At 39.0% G+C, this 16,737-nt stretch overlaps 1 protein-coding gene and 1 long non-coding RNA gene across 2 annotated transcripts in view; one reads left to right on the top strand and one right to left on the bottom strand.

The window, feature by feature from the left end:
- Nucleotides 1-16,737, bottom strand: part of LOC123569970 (uncharacterized) — a 182,783-nt gene that overhangs the window by 86,696 nt on the left and 79,350 nt on the right. The window lies entirely within an intron of this gene.
- LOC123569968 (uncharacterized) lies at nucleotides 121-4,367 on the top strand. The gene is made up of 3 exons (XR_006693835.2): nucleotides 121-209; nucleotides 3,390-3,464; nucleotides 3,550-4,367. It is a non-coding gene; the product is annotated as an uncharacterized lncRNA (long non-coding RNA).

Below are 16,737 nucleotides of genomic sequence, written 5' to 3'. Positions count from 1 at the left end.
AGCAATCTTAATTCCATCTGCAACCTTAATTCCTCTTTGTCCTGTGTCCTAACATATTCATAGATCCTGGAGATTAGGACACAGACTCCTTTATGTGCCATTATTCTGTCTACTACAGCTATTCATGCAATTCTCCCTGCATGCTTTCTACCGATCTCTCGAACATGTCCTTTTCTGACATCAAGCTGAGCTCCTTTTTGATCTTCAAGGTGAATGCTTTTTTCTATCTCTATGCCTTTCCTAATTCACTTCTTCCTTCCAACTAAGTCCTCTTCCTTTTCTTCAAAGCCTGTCCACATGTTTAGGTCCAGCTTAAGTTTCACCTCCTACATGGAGCTTTTCCCACTGCAGAGTGCTCATCTTGTTTTTGTTTCTGTTTTTCCCTTCTTTTCTTATGTTCCATTAGAATTCCATTACATTAACCCACAGGAAATTGCAATAGTTTTTTTACTTACAAAAAGAGAAATTGCATATGATTTAACCTAATACTTAATTGTCCCCTATTTATCATTTAGTTGTTCCTGAGTTAATTTCTATCCATGTTTGTTTTTTCTTCCTATTTGAATTGCAATCCCTTTTAAACCAGAACTATGTCTCATGCTTTTTTGAATTACCTTCTACTTTCCAATTCTCACTTGCTCAAAAGATAGTTCATTCAGTGTTGACATAGCTGAGCAATGTTTTACCTGCTATGGTTACTTTGTTGAAAGCCACGGAATAACAGTCTGGCCCAATTTAAGGGAAAGAATTAATTTGTTAGAAAGATAGTGAACTTAAAACTCCCACAATTAAAGTAACAGTCAAGCAACAGAACATAGAGAGCTTCTGAGATGCATATAATATTGACTATGAGTGAGTTAGTATCAGTATATTTGGTCCTGTGACAAAATTCTAGAATAGAGATTATCCTGGCTTAGGCCATGTCATGTCCCTACTTTGTGAATGGAAGATGTAGCTAGGAGGACACTGTGATTGACAAGTCCATTAGGAGGATCACATAAAACGTAGGGATAGTAATTTCTCAAAAGACAGCTAGAACGCTCATACCAAAGAAAAGATGTAGAAATACTGGGTAGACAAAATGACCAATGCACATGAATGAAATCTAAAATGAAATTTCTATGCTAAATGGTATTGTCAATACAAATCCAATAAAGGCAACAGAAAAAAGGGTAAAGCAAAACATGAGTAAGGATAACTTTTAATTTGCTATAGGCTACAATAAAACATTGAATCATAAAAAAAGTCTTCCTTTTGTCATAGCAACACCAACAGCTATTATTTATGGAGCGTATATTATAACTCAGGCACTGTGCTAAAATGGTGCCTGCTTTTTCTCATTGAATCCTTGTTGTAACAAGTCCTTGCGTTGAGTTCTGTTCTGTTATTCTTCTCATTTAACGATAAAGGAAGTGAAGCGTAGAGAAATTATGCAAGTTACCCACATTTTGTGTCTACTAACTGCAAAGGAGAAGGAGTCATGAGGTGAGGCAGAAGAGGTACAAGGGGAGAGATACACCTATATTATTTGGACATCAGTGACACTTGAGGCAACCAGGGTTAAGGGAGAGGTTTCAATTGATGACGCATGCAACTAGGCACTGTGTCAGCTTGTGCTGGAGGCCAGAAAGGAGCAGAGGAAAGAATGTCTACTGTCCGGTTGAGAAGGCTGACACTCAGACAAATAATTCCAATGCAATGTAAGAAGCCCTACACTAGAGCTCCCTAAAATGGTTCAGAAAGAACTCAGAGCGACCCATGACTTGCGGGACAAGAGGAAGGAGAAAACTGGAAGAGTTTCTCTGAGAGGAGGTAGATCTTGAAGAATACACATAAAAGGTCATGTTCAAGAAAGCAATCTTCAGGAAATGCATCAAGATGAATGAAAATCTAGAATATTTAGGGAGCTACCAGCAGGGAAGGATGATTTAAGTTATGCAAATCATGATGAGAATTTGGGAATGAAAATGATGTGAGACAAGACTGAAAACATAGGTCAGAGCCAGTTTTTAAGGAGTTTTGAGTGCCATACAAGACATCTGCTTTTTAAACTGCAAGCAATGGAGAAGCCCTGGATGTGTTTAAAGATTGTGTGTTAAAGACAAGATCAGATTTGCTTGGGAGAGGAGAGGCAGTTGAAAGCTGAATTGGAGTTGGAGAGGACTTGTGGGTTTCTGATTTAGGTAACTGGGCAAATAAAGTTCCATTGAATTCAGGACAGGATTCTTGAAGGAGGAAAAAAAAATTGAGGGGAAATAAAATGGGTTTGCTTTGGGAACTTCCTCATGGCAATATCCAGCAAACATGTGAAAAATTAAGACAGAACCCAAAAGGCATCAACATTTGTAGACTAGGAACTTGTAATGATTAGAAGATTAGAGAGAGAATAGTGGATGAGATAAGCCAAAGACAGTATGTAAAATAAGAAGAGGGATAAGAACAGGAACTCTGGAGGCATCAACACCTAAAGGGAGGAGGAGAAGGAAGATAAACCAGGCAAGAAGATTCAGAAAGAATCAAAGTGTTAAGAGAAATACAAAGGAGCAGTTGTAATAAATCAGGAGAGAAGAAAGTGTCAAGAATGCAAGTTGTGACACAGCCTTCAAGTAAGAGGAGAACTTAATATTTCCCTTAGGATTTGGCTATTGAAAGGTTATTGAGGATCCCACTGGTTAAACTGGGTATGGCATGGTGGAGCCAAAGTCAGATTGCAGAGAGCTGAGCATAAAAGGCAGTGGAAAACTAGGGGCATGAGGGTGTTTTAATGTGAATAAAGAGACATAGGTGGTGGTGGGTTGATGACGAGGAGTTGGATTTTTAGTGCGCAAGAGGGAAAGAAGTGGAGAAAAGAGGTTGGAATATGAATGAAGGGAGAAGTTGCTGTCCCAGTGGGAAGGGACAGAAAAAGGCCCAGGTGGAATTCTGGAAGAAGTGTCGCAGCTCTTTCCTTGAGACAGAAATATTCATTTAGCTTCCGCATCATTCTTTCTTCTTATTTTTCTTAACTTCTGTAGCTTTTTAAAATTCAGTCCTAATATGGGGATTGGAACTGAAATTGGCATACACATCACGTGGCACTGTGCTGGTTACATACTAGAAGCTTAAAAAATGTTATATCCCTCCGTCCTTTATTTTCCCCTCTTTGAGTTGGACCATTTCCCTTTCCATTCTCCCTTTGCTCATGAAAGGGATGAATCTTCCCAGAACTCATCTGCTGAGACTGACATATCAAATAGCTGTGGCACACTGATTAGAAGAAAGGCTTAAGAAATCTTTGGCTATGGCTACTAAATTTCACCTGTGACAATGAACTCCTATGGAAAACATCTTCATCATGGGGTATACAGAGTTGGCCTGACCACCAGATATTTTCCTTCTGTCTTCTGCAGTCCCATCGTTTCAGGTCAGAAGTGAACAGACAATGAGTGAAACATGAAGAAGAGCCAGAAAGAGCTAATGCTAATGTAAGTATTAGGCCAGCCTCTGATGAAATAAACAAGGACTGTAATTCTGAGTGGGTCCGTTCCATTTGCCTTTCTCCAATCCCAGGTGACGGACACAGTGGCAGAACCTAGGAAGCCAAGAAGAAACCAGAGAATGGAGACACATGACAACAATGGCAAGTCATCAGACCCAGGATTTCCCAAAGAACACTGGTCCAGGAAGATGCTCTGTGAAAAAGTGTTCCCTGGTCAGAGAAATTTGTGAAACACTTTACATAATACTTAAAATAATGTATGGCACATCAAAGGTAATATGCAATAAGAGAATTCATTTTTAAAAACCAAGCATATTCACAACTTATTTGACTATGCATTCAATTTTTAGATTCATATTTTTGACCCACATTTGTGGAGCCACATCCATAGAACAGATTTGACCATGGTTATGGTTATCAGTAAAAAATTTTTAAAAATTCAGGTTAATTTTGGAATTGGTTTACCATCATAGTTCAAGTAGATACTGTCCCAAACAATCTGAAATCAAGAAATTAGCAAATGGACTTTTTGTTTGCGGATTTCAAAGGACTGAATTCCTATAGCATTGAAGAAAGATACATTTTAAAGTCTATTTTTGGAAAATACTCTTAGTTGGGTGTTTCATTTGATTTGGTACACAGTATTCATAAATTGCCATCTTTTCCTGCTGTACTTTATCCTAAATATATTCCATGGTGTGTTTTCATAATTAATATGCAAATAGATGTATAGTTTATAATTAATTTCAACTGGGCACAGTGAAAAACTTGAAAACCTCAGCATGGAGGCATCTTTTTGGGTAGAAATTCAATGAAATCCCCAAATGTCTTTGGTTTTGCAATCCATAATTTGCAGATTATTAATACAATAAATCCTTGTTGTCTGTGAGAGTTGGCATCGTACCCATGAACTCCTGTGTAGAAAGCCTACAAACTAAAAATCCAAATGGAAAGAAAAAACCACGTGATTTCTGTGTATGCTCATTACCTGCTTCTGAAACCATAATATCTCGGCCTTTTATAGATCTTATAACAGTCTCTGCAGGAAGCAGCTGCAGTCATTAGCCATAGGACAGACTAAACACACAATCTTCATGGAAGGAGGCCTGGATCAGCTTGGTCTTTCAGATCTCTAATCTCAGGCACAGGAAAGCACCATCAACAGCACCCTTTGTATATATATATATAAAGGTAACATATTTTATCATTTAAAGGGATTTGAGAAATCTAAGAGGCCCAACTCTTTTTCTGCCTTCTTTGTTTTGAGGCTTAGATTGCTGAAGGGGGTTGCCCACGATCACATATTTGTAAGAGACAGAGCAAGGATTCAAAGCCAGTTCTGGCTTCTGTGTCCCCTCCAGTGGCTCTTTTGGGAACCTGAGGGAAGAACAGCAGCAGAATTGGGTGGCACCTGCCCATGCACATCACGCACTGAGCATCTTCAAGTCTGGCCATGGACCCCGTAATTCCTAATCCAGAATTCCTCCCATCACTCGCTGCTGAGAAAAGCACTAAAATGGAGATATTTGTTCCAAAATCCCAAATTTAAATTCCATAGACCAAAGTGTCTTCATTTTTAAATCACCCAACTCATCATAAATTCAACTGGATTCGTTAGAGTTAAAGAATTGACAACACCAAACATTTTGCAACAGAAGTCACTGCTGCTTAAGGAGTTAGGGTTCACCTTTTCCAGAGCTCTTCAGTGCCAACCCAGAACCAATATCCCAGCATCGCTGGAGGGAATGATGGCGCCCTGCATTTCAGAGAAGATTTAAAACCGAGATCCTAACTGCTCATCATCATTAAAAATCTCCAGGCAGTTTTCATAAGAGCAAGGGGGTGGTTGCCTGAGGTTTTGGCTGACAGTCAACCCAACTAATTACATTCTGTCTACTGTGTCCTCCCGCAGTTTCAATTGGATATGTTATTTTTTTTTATTTCCTGTCCTAATCTGAATGTAGGGTTGCTATGTGTTCTTAAGCAGATGCTGCAGTTCTTGCTGGTAGAAGAGGCTTTTCAGATTTGTTTTTTTCCTCAAAGAAAGTTTTTGAGACTTTAAATAAAATAATTCTTCTAAATGTTCCTAAGATCCTGGCACCAAATACATTCTAAATGCAATGTGTGCAGGTAAGAATCTATTTATATTGTTATTTTCTCTCATCAAGTACTGACATGAGCAGACATGCTTAAACCTGAGGTGATAATGTCCTACTTATAGACAGGTCACAGCAGTGCCCCTTAGCATTCACTTCTCCTCTTCTTACTGATTACACATTCTCCTGTTGCTCCTATTACTGGTGGCTTTCATGGACAACTCACACATTCTGTGGCATAGTTGCAATGAGAAAGTCTTAAGTGAGCGCCTCTCTCTCTCTCTCTCTCTCTCTCTCTCTGGTGCTGGAAGTCTAATAAAGAGGAAGAAGAAAAATTGTTAATATCATGATATTTTCTGATCAAATTCCTCTGTGAATTTCATCAGATGTGGCCATCAATAGTGCAAGATAGAGTTCTTTGGTGGAAAGTCAGAAATCTAGAGGCATGAATTTTATTTCTGTCCTCCCACCCACCTTGACTTCAGCTATGTAACCTTCAACATGAGCTCCTACCTTCCTGAGAAACACAGTGAGGAGAGTAAAGAGGATCTCTAAGACTCTTGGAACCTGTAATTTTATATACCTTCACCCGTGTTTGAGAGAGAGACAATACGGGCTTGCACATAAAACATTCAAAACAAAGTTTAATGATGGGCTTTCTTTTTTTTTTTGCTAAAAAAATTATCAAAAATTGTCAGATTTTTTAGTTGATCGGATTAGAAAACAGTAATAATGTTTTGAAAGGCTTGTGCTATATACCAGACATGGATCTGGGCCTTTTATTTCTGTGAACACATCTTATCCTCTCTATAACCCTTGTTTGTATTCTCATTAGTCTCACATAAAGATGAAGGAACAGAGACATAAAAATGGTGACTAACCCAATATAAGAAGTGAGAGAGCCAGGATTCACAATCCAGCAGTCCAATTCAAGAGTCCGCACTCTTCACGGTTCTGCAGCACTGCCTCTGTTGGGGACAGGCACTTTATAAATTTCATCTCCCTTCACACATTCATTCATTGTCACAGAAGTAAAAAATGTGGTTCCTTCCCACCTTCATCCTCAAACAAAGATTTAAAAGAGAGAAAAATAAAATGTCTTCTGAAAGTTAAATTCCAACTCTACATTTCAAGAAACAAAGCAAAGATATTCAGAGTAATTTGAAAAAAAAAAAAATAGGAGATGTCCAAATTTGCTCTTTTCAGTCCAGCATGGACCTGATATTTTTAATCACTCTCCTACTTTTCAGCAGGACATTGGTCAAGACTTGAGTGTCCTTTGCCTTAGGGTTCACCCACATTCTCTCTGCTTCCTGGGTGGAATGCCAGGAGAGAATTAACTATCTGAAGGCTAACTTACCTTAAGAAAAAAAAAATGCATTAGTCAGAAGAGGTTTTGTTGGCTTTCAGAAACAGTGAAGGTGTGTCCTTGAGTCAAATGTCACCAGCATCCAAGCCAAAGGGGAGGATCCTAAGGGGCAGAATTCCACTTGGTTGTTATGGGTGGCATGTGTATCCCTGTCAAGGGAATGGGTGTCTTCGGCTTTTTGGCTAGAGAGCAGTCTATCTTTAGACCATATATCTATTTCCCTCCATAGTTTCTTCAAGCCTATTAAATTCCCTTCTGATGACTACCTAGCCTGTCATAGCAATGCCGATGGGGGATAAGATGCTGCCCTGCTGACTGCACTGCTTCTTGCAAACAAGTTATTGGCATAGCCTCGGGAGCTACAGACATGTGAGTCTGTCTCTCACACCACTCCCCATCAGTGTGATTGCAAAGCTCAAATCCTGAGCCCCAACACTGAGGGCCACATCTGACCCCATAGTAGGTTCATTATGCAAATGCCCCCTCTCAAAAGTTTCTTTGGTTTCTCTTGATGCTACACCTCTGTCTGCTGGAAATTCACACATATGCCTTCAAACCCCCTCATCAATGTTATGAAGTTTTCTAGGACTCCAGTAGAAAGTTACCACAAGTGTGTTTCTCAGTCACAGCTTTACACCTTCAGTACAATGAGCTGCAGTTTTCAGTAGGGATGAGCATAGTCATGCACATTTATTCCCATGGGTGCGTCTTGGTGTTTAGATTCATGTGTGCCCCTATTTGAAAGACAAAAAGAAGTATAAAATATGAAATTGCAGCAAAATTCAGAGTGTGGAATTTGTATTTATCAGAATGTGATAAATGTCAGGCTAATAAGCCTCACAAGGGAACAAACAGTTTCCTTGAGCATTGCTGCGAGGGCTATTATGAACAGACACTGCCAGGCTGTGTGTGAAGCACAAAGCAAAATCCCCCTGCCTCTTCTTAGGCTGAGCATCTCTAGTGATTTAAAATTCAGACATCGTGACACCAGTGACAAAGGGATCGCTAGAAAGAAGTCCTCAGTGCATTTGAGATATTTCCAATTCATTGTAAAGAAGAAAATGAATAGATGGCAATTAAAACCAAACTTTATATATCCCAGCTATTGTGTGAAGTATGTACTGAATTGTGACCAGAGAAAAGACAAAAATAACCCCAGCTTGAATTATGTTATGTATTTTAAGAAAAGGATGTGTTTTGAAGTAATTGACATTTCAAAGCTTAGCAGGAATAATTAGTCTTGATGTCACCTTTATTTAAATCAATTTTAGTACAAATCAGAAATTAAAATGTTAACCAACTAGTTTGATTGTCTGTTTTGAGTTAAGCAGTAAGTATTTAAGTGAAGTCTGAAGATCGAGCACTGTGCTGGTGGCTGAGTGGGTGGTGTATAAGGCTGGTCCCTGCCTGCAAATTCTTAGTCTAGTAAAATAGATAAGGTTTACCAACAAGAAAGAGCTGGAATAAGCAACTTTTTTTATCCAGTATCAGGTTACATTAGTGATTCTCAGTTAGGGGCCATCAAGACTTCCAGGGGACATTTGGCAAAATCTGGAGACATTTTCTGGTGTTTCAGCTGAGGGTATGCTGCCGGCATCTAGTGGGTAGAGACCAGGCTTGCTGCTAAACATCCTACAATGCACACGACAGAATTATCCACATCCACTTAACTGGCATCAAATGGCAGTTGGGTTGGGGCCGCATGCACGTACCCTACACTACTCCAGCATTTGTTTGTACCAGAGAAACTCAGCTCAAAACATGTGTGGGCTGTAGTGGGTTGGTAAAGTCCCCAAAGAGTTGGGGCTTGAAGCTGAGAAGACCAAAACTGTCCATGCTTGTGGGGCCAGAAAGCCCCCTTGTTTGACCACCAGAAATCCCAGTTGCTGCCTGACTGACAGCACTCAGCCTTCGACTGAGCCTCCTCTTCCTGTTGTGTACTGCCAGGTACATATCAAGGCTTGATTAATATTTAATTAAGCATTTATTATGCGCCAGGCCTGTATAACCACTTTACAGGTTTTAAATCATTTAGTACTTCTAACAGTTTTTAAAGCAGATTCTATTGTTATCCCCATTTTAAAGATGAGACAACTGTGGCCCAGGAGACTAAGCAGCTTTTTCTTGTGTCACACAACTGGTAGATGCAGAGTTGTTTAAATGCGGGTAGTTTAACCTCAACAACTATGCTATACCACTTCTCTGTCAGATGACTTTTTACCTTGACTAGCAGCAGTGATCCAATTTCTTTCAGATTCCTTTCATAATAAAGTGTGCACCCACAGAAACTCATACTCAGAAGTACGCAGATGAGCATCACATGCACCCGGAAAATCCTGAGAGTAGATGTGTACACCCTCCTGTCTTCTGGCTCCAGGAATCCCCCTTGTCATCTCAAGGGAAATTGTCGACTGGAGGGAAGGCTCTTCTTTCTTTATACCTGAGCTGAATTCTTGATAGGAAGAACGGAACTATTATATTCGAAATCATAGAGCTTGAAATATATAGTTGATAGAGCAAATTTCAGATTGTTAAAATAAATAACATACTACTCTATAGTGGAGTTATTTTTAAGCAGTTATATGTGGAATGTGTCCACATCACATTGTTCATTAAAAACCAAAACCATTGTACACCAGTGCGTATAATATAATCTTATTTTTATTAGAGTAAAATTATGCTATTATATGTATAAAAATAAGTCAAAAAGAATCCATGCCAATCTGTCAACAGCAATGGTAGAATTGCAACTTTAGGAGGTGAATTAAAAGAAAGTAAAGAACATAAAAAGTAAGAAACTTCTTTCCTGAGTCCCAGAGGAAAGTTGACTGAGATCCCATAATCTAAGGGTAGAGATCATTTCCTTGAGACCATGCTCAAAGTCAGTCCAGGGTAGAACTGGGGAGTGCAGAAAAATGTGTCTCCATGGAGCTCAGTTTTCACACTGCCTGTTTTGCTACTGACAATACTTCCTCCACCCAGCACCAAACCCTTCCCATCACATTGCAGCAATAAGAAAGAGGGTATAGCAATTCCATCCCCTCTTACATCTGTCTCAAAGAAACTAGTATCATTCTTTTTTACCTTGTGGTATATTTGAATTAATGAAGTTTCCTCTTCCAAGAATGTTTTCAGGTTTAAACTCTACCTCTCATTGTAGCATGAAGGAATTACAAAGATAGCAAGTAGATAAAAAATGTACTTCACAGGAACATCCAACCTCCTATAGGTAATGTTGTTCCTATATTACCCTTTTTATTCAGGTAGATTCAGTTAAAAACACACACATTTATTTTCTTTATATACCTAACACCAAACAGTATTCAGGTTACCAAAGGGAATATAGAGATATGATATTCTAGGTTCTGCCATTAAGCAGTTTTTTGTTTGTTTGTTTGTTTGTTTGTTTGTTTTTGAGATGGAGTCTCACTCTGTCACCCAGGCTGGAATGCAGTGGTGCAATCTCAGCTCACTGCAACCTCTGCCTCCCAGATTCCAGTGAATCTCCTGCCTCAGACTCCCAAATAGCTGGGATTACATGCACGTGCCACAACACCCTGCTAATTTTTATATTTTTAGTAGAGATGGGGTTTCACCATGTTGGCCAGGTTGGTCTCGAACTCCTGACCTCAGGTGATCTGCCTGCCTTGGCCTCCCAAAGTGCTGGGATTACAGGCGTGAGCCTCTGTGCCTGGCCTCATTAAGCAGTTTTTAAAAGTTAGTTGGTGAATAGAGCAAATGCGTAAATAAGCTACTCTAGGTGCTATAGTCAAGGGGAGGAGAAGAAGAGATGTCAGAGGAAGGAGGGTTTATACCTGCTTCAGAGAGTCAATGTTGGCTTCATGACGAAAGAGGCATTGGAGGTGGACTTTGATGGAGGGTAGAATTTTAACATGTGGGGACTAGCTGGTAAGGCCAACAGTGGCAGCAAGCAGGAAGCCTCTGAAGCAGGATAGCATGGGGCATATTCTAGATAAAACCCAGGGAGCAAGATGGCTGTGGCACATGGTATTGTACAAGAAGACTAGGAGACTAGTTTGAGAAGGGTCTGTAGCATGGTTATTTACCGGGGTGTCAGAGAAATGCCTACCTAAAACTGAGTACCCATATATAACATTTGCTTCAAGCAACAGAGGAGGATATATTGCCTGAATAGCATCCCTCTATAACAGATATTTATTTTAAGCCATAACTAACTGATAGGAGGGAAGGAAGGAAGGAAGGAAAAATATGAAGAAGGAAGCCAAGAAGGAAGGAGGAGGGAAGGAGGGGAGGGGGAGAGAAAAGAAGAAATGGAAATTGTAGATACTGAAAATGAAGAAGGAATTAAAAACTAGAGTATTTGAGGGAAGTAACTGGTGGAGGTATTGAATTTAGTAAACTTAAAGTTTGACACCCTCAATAAATTAACGTAAAATTCTGACACAGCCTGGTAATACTTCCGGGGCACCAAGCAAAAGTAAATTCAAAAACTCTCCAAAAGGACACACCATCTAACCAGGTACAGACAAATCCCTGCTGACAAAGAGCTTACAACTCAAAACTGTAAAAATGAGCAAACAATCCTAGGTGAGGGTGAGTAAAAAGACACAGGAAACTGTAGGATTAGAACCCCAAGAACAGCAGATAAAAAATATTTGATAGACAGTATAAAATAAGTACATTTAAATGATTAAAGACCAAAAAAGAAAGGAAAAGAAAATATACAAAAAAGATGCTATGGAATAAAAAAGTAAATGTTGATAAAGAACCAAATGGAAGTTTCAGAACTAAAAATGTTAATCCTTGACATTAAAAACCAAATAAATTAAACAATAGGATTAGATGCTGCTAAAGAGAAAATTAGTGAACTAGAAGATAGAACAGAATCTATTTTCTGGACTACCATAACAGAGAGATAAAGAAGTGGAAAATATGATAGAGAGGTTATGAGACTTAGAGGAAAGCATACATCTATGATGGGTTCTAGAAAGGGATAATAGGGTTATTGGAGGAATAGCAATATTTGAAGAATTAATGGCTGTGAATTCTCTTGTGTAAATGATAAAGACAAATCATCAGATTCAAATGCACATAGATGACATGTCCTAGATGCCTCTCTCTCAACTCTAGAATGAACCAGAATGAAGCATCAGGGTTTATTCTGCAAGTTTGACCATGGTATAAGAAAATGATTCAATAGTAAGTGATGGTATCTGTAGATGAACTGGCTTCTGCCCTTCAGGATTTCCACTTTGTCAGCTTTGATACAGCCTTTTCTCTTCTCCACTCCCTGTGCTTGAGCTTTGGTGTCGTTCGTTTGTTTGTTTTTCCACCAGACCTGGACTTTGGAGATATGTGGATTCAAGCCTTCTCTTTATGATTAAAGTCTCATGTCTTTAATTTCAACTGAGACTATATAAGAATTGACAAAGGAAAAACAATTAAAAACACACCTATACTCCCCGTGTTACCAAATCACACAATGCAAAAACAATTTTTTTAATTCAAATTTAGGTGAAGGACAGTTTCAAAGGACTTGTCTGGTACAGCTTTTGGGCACTCCATCATCAAATAATTTTATTCTTTCCTCCACTTTTAAAGTAGGTTCTAAATATCCTTATATTACAAATTGTGGAAACCATCCTGGTTTGAAGGTCACAAAAGTTCAGGGCTTAGCTCTGTCACTGTTCTGACCTTGGGAAATCTCCTGACCTAATAACAAGTATGTTATGGTTTAATTATGTCACCCAAAAAGCATGTGTTGAAAACTTAATCCTCAGTGCAACCAGTGTTGAGAGGTGGGACCTTTAAGAGGTGACTAGGTCATGACGGGTCTTCGCTCATGAATGGATTAATGCTGTTATCAATAGAGTGTGTTCCTGATAAAAGGGTGAGTTTGACTACCTTTCCTTTTCTTGCTCTCTTGCTCTTTCACACTCTCTTGCCCTTTTATTTTCCTCCATGGAATGATGTGGCATGAAAGCCCTTGCCAGATGCTGGTGCCGTGCTCTTGAACTTCCCAGCCTCTAGAGCTGTGAGCCAAATAAACATCCATTAATTGTAAATTACCCAGGCCATGGTATTCTGCTACAGATGCACAAAGTAGACTAAGACGAATGACAATCTGCTCTGAATGCATGCCGTGAATCAGGCACCATGCCAGATGCCTCATATGCATGCTCTCACTTAATCCTTACAAGAGCACCATGAGGTAGATTCTCTTAGTAACTCCATTTATAGCTGAAGCCATTGAAGTCACCTGCCCATAGCCAAGTGGTTAGAAGAAGGAGAGGTCCTCTGACTGCAGAGCCCAGGTCCTTTAACTGCAAACTCCTTTGGAAATTTCAACCACTTTGGCCTCCAGTCTCATTGGTCACTGGTCTTCTGTTTTCTCCTATCTCAAATGAGGCCACTATTACGTTAACATTCTATAATATGCTTGTGTGTGTGTGCCTGTGAGTGTGTGCGAAATTTAAGTTCCAGTGAAGATAATAAGGAATTTGCATCTGCCTCTAGGGAAAAGAAACAAAGATAATATTCTACCATACTTGGAGATAATGGCTGATCATTTATACATAAACATGGTTATCAAAATTAAAAAATAAAAGCTGTTATTGTGCAGATTTTATTATTTCTACAAATTATCAAAATATTAGTATCTATTTAAAAAGTCAGTCAGCTTAGTAAATAACCCTTACCAATCCAATCAGTTTGAAATTCTACATTAGAAAATTAAGATGTTAGTCCACAAAGAGCTTCCAACTCAGGGATATTGGGCCTCCCTGCAAAGAAAGAATGTTAAAAACATGTACTTAGCAGCTTGCAATCTGAATCCTCTCCTTCTCACAAGTCTCGCCCTCAGTTGACCAACCTAGTCTATGGGATATGTAAGCTTCCTCTTCCAAAGTCCTTGGAGTCTATGTAGCGGTTTCCTTTCACTGAACACTCGTCCTTTACTGCCTGTTTTGTTAATTGAGAGTCATATGAATGAAGAAATCAACTCTTTGTATTTGCCACTGTTTTAAACTTACTTTCTTGCATATAGCATCAATCATCTATGAATAGGAGTGATATCTACATGTGCATAAATATAGGAAAAATACAGTTGCATGCTCCACATAAATATGTGTACATTTTCTTAGCATTTGTTTGGGTTCAAGAAACAGAAATCTACTGTACTTAATTTAAGACCAGAGGGATTTGTTATAATGATACAGGGATATCACATAGAACCTCAGTGCAGGAAGTACAGCCAGTCCTCTGAAGACTGAACTGGGACCGGGAAAATCATCAGGAGCTAAGCAACTACTTTCTCAGTCTCTTTTTTCTCTCTGGGGCCACATGATCTACCATCTGCTCCATTCTCTTGCTTTTCTCAGCAGACGGTCTCTCTCTGCACCATGTCACCATGTTTTCATGGGCCAGGGAGAACCATGACCTCTAATCTCTTGTCTCATAGTTCCTATTCTTAAGAGAAAGAATCTGAATGGCCCAGGTCATGGGTCAGGTGTGCAGCCCTGGTCCCCCATCAACTGTAGCCAAAGAGGAGTAAAATCTCATGACAAGACAAGGCAGGAGAGGCCCAGACCTTCAGCAGTGGCAAGGAGTTGGTAGGGGTGCAGTTGTGAAGACAGGAATATATCTTTTAAAATCTCTTAAAAACAGTATTGATCATATACAGAGAGAGAGAGAGAGAGAGAGAGAGTGTGTGTGTGTGTGTGTGTGTAAAATGAACAAGTGAGCTAGTTAATACTTGAAAATTTTGCTTGTAAGTTTTATGCTAAAGAAAAATGAGAAATGAGGTTTTTTTTCTAATGGAAAAATAAAAGTGAAATTACGTTGTTGGAGGCTTGTAAGGACAGAGAGATGAAAATAGGATATAAAATTCAATAGAAAAGCACTTTTCTGAAAATGTTATTTAAGAAAGAATATTCTGACATCTACATGCAGGGTAGGCAGGCTCTGGAAACAACAGTGGGCAGGCAGCCCATTTGGAGTTTGAATTTTATAATCTTCTCTTCATAATATAGAACCAGACCACAAAGGTTTAAAGAGCGTGGGCTAAGTGCCCCTCACTCAGCAGACAGCATCTAGTTGTAGATATTTAAAGATTAAAAGCAGAGGCAGTTAGTCAACTGTGTAATATTTACTGATTTGGGCAGCTCTACCATATAGACATCTTACACATAAATTTAACTATTATTATTGTGTTGCCCTTTTCCAAGAAAGGGTAAACTAGATTTGTAGGAGCACTTAACACATGTAAATCCCCCACTCTTTAAATCAAAGCGCCTTGTATTAAAGAGCTACATAAATTTTACAAGTATTCTGTCCTTTCGAGATCATAGCTCTATTCTTTCCTGTAGCACAATTAAAGCGATGGCTCTTTGTAAGCCAGTTCCATGAACCCTGATGGAAGATATTTCACAAAAGACACTGCTTTTGCTAAGTGCATAATTGCACCAAGGATATAAGGATGTGCAGAGGTTCCAGGCTAGGGAATTCTGAAGGCTCTATCAGCAAAGAGCTCACTGTTTCATTGACCACCGCAAACTTCTTTGAACTTTATTTACTCATTTAATGTGCTTCCCCACTTTTCTTAAGACTGGCTTTAAAAAATGATTTAAAGCATGACTTCCTTCAAACAGCTAATAGTCCATGAAACAGCTTAGTACTTACAAAAGAGTGCTCAAATTGATAGCGGTGGAATCTGAAGTGCTATATTTTTCCACTGATAAGGTACAACCTAGCCAGAGATAGTGTGATTTTTATCTATCTCATCAACAGTATGTTTTCCCAAACTTTGTTCCAAAGGAAGCAAAGGTTGTGTTTTAAATTGAAAGTAGTCAGTGCCAAATGATTTGAGGGATCAGCTGGGATGATTAAAAATGCATTTTGTGCAAGAGGTTAATAACAATTATTTTGACCAAATTCTTGGAAAATCATGTAGTGATTGCATACATTTCTACCAGAAAAAGAACAAGTAAGAGGTTTAACAGTCTTATCTAATCAGGCTTAGATAGTATTTATGAGAAAAGTTGGTTTGGGTTTGGCAAAGTCAGGTTTGAAATTCAACTGTTTCTAGACTCAATGATTTCAACTTGTGCTATGTGATATCTATGTCTCCCAAGAGACTAGATATTATAAAATCATGAGCTTTGAAGTATGTTTCCTAAATAATATTCCATAACAGAATTTTTGTTGAGTACACAGTGTTTCATCATATGGTTTTCTGTCTTATTATTATTATTTATTTGGCTCGTCCCTGATTGTTAGACACTTTTATATTTGCTAATCTTTCCCTTATTGTAAATAATTCTGTAGTGGACATCCTTGTAGATAAGTAATGTCCTTTAAACTTGTGCCTCTGGCTCCACTCCCTCTCAGCTCCAGTCATTCTATTCCATGCCCCTGACTTATTAATTATGAAGATAATTCTTGTGGAAACAACATTTTATTGAAAACAGGATGGTCAGATATTCTGGCTGTGCCCAGAGCCTCCACAATATAGTTTTAACCTCCTGTTTCTTCATGATCACCTGGTGATTTCCCAAGGTTCTGCTACTTAAGTTTGGCTACAACTACCAGCTGATTTTTACACTAGAATCTAAACCACTTTTTCTCAGAGGGAGAGGGATTGGTTGGGAGAAGGGAGTCCACAAGAGTCCTTCCAGGAGAGTTTTGGAAGAGAAGACCGTGGAAGAAAAATTGTTCTCTCTCAAGAGAGGGAACAGTGAGGCGGTCATATGTAAACCTTGGCAACTTAAGCAGCCATGTTTTCTGCCAGGTGAACACTGGAAGAGGAGAAAGTT

The sequence above is a fragment of the Macaca fascicularis genome, chromosome 18 (assembly GCF_037993035.2).
Source record: "Macaca fascicularis isolate 582-1 chromosome 18, T2T-MFA8v1.1".
Taxonomy (NCBI): domain Eukaryota; kingdom Metazoa; phylum Chordata; class Mammalia; order Primates; family Cercopithecidae; genus Macaca; species Macaca fascicularis.
This window is presented reverse-complemented; position numbering and strand designations above follow the sequence as displayed.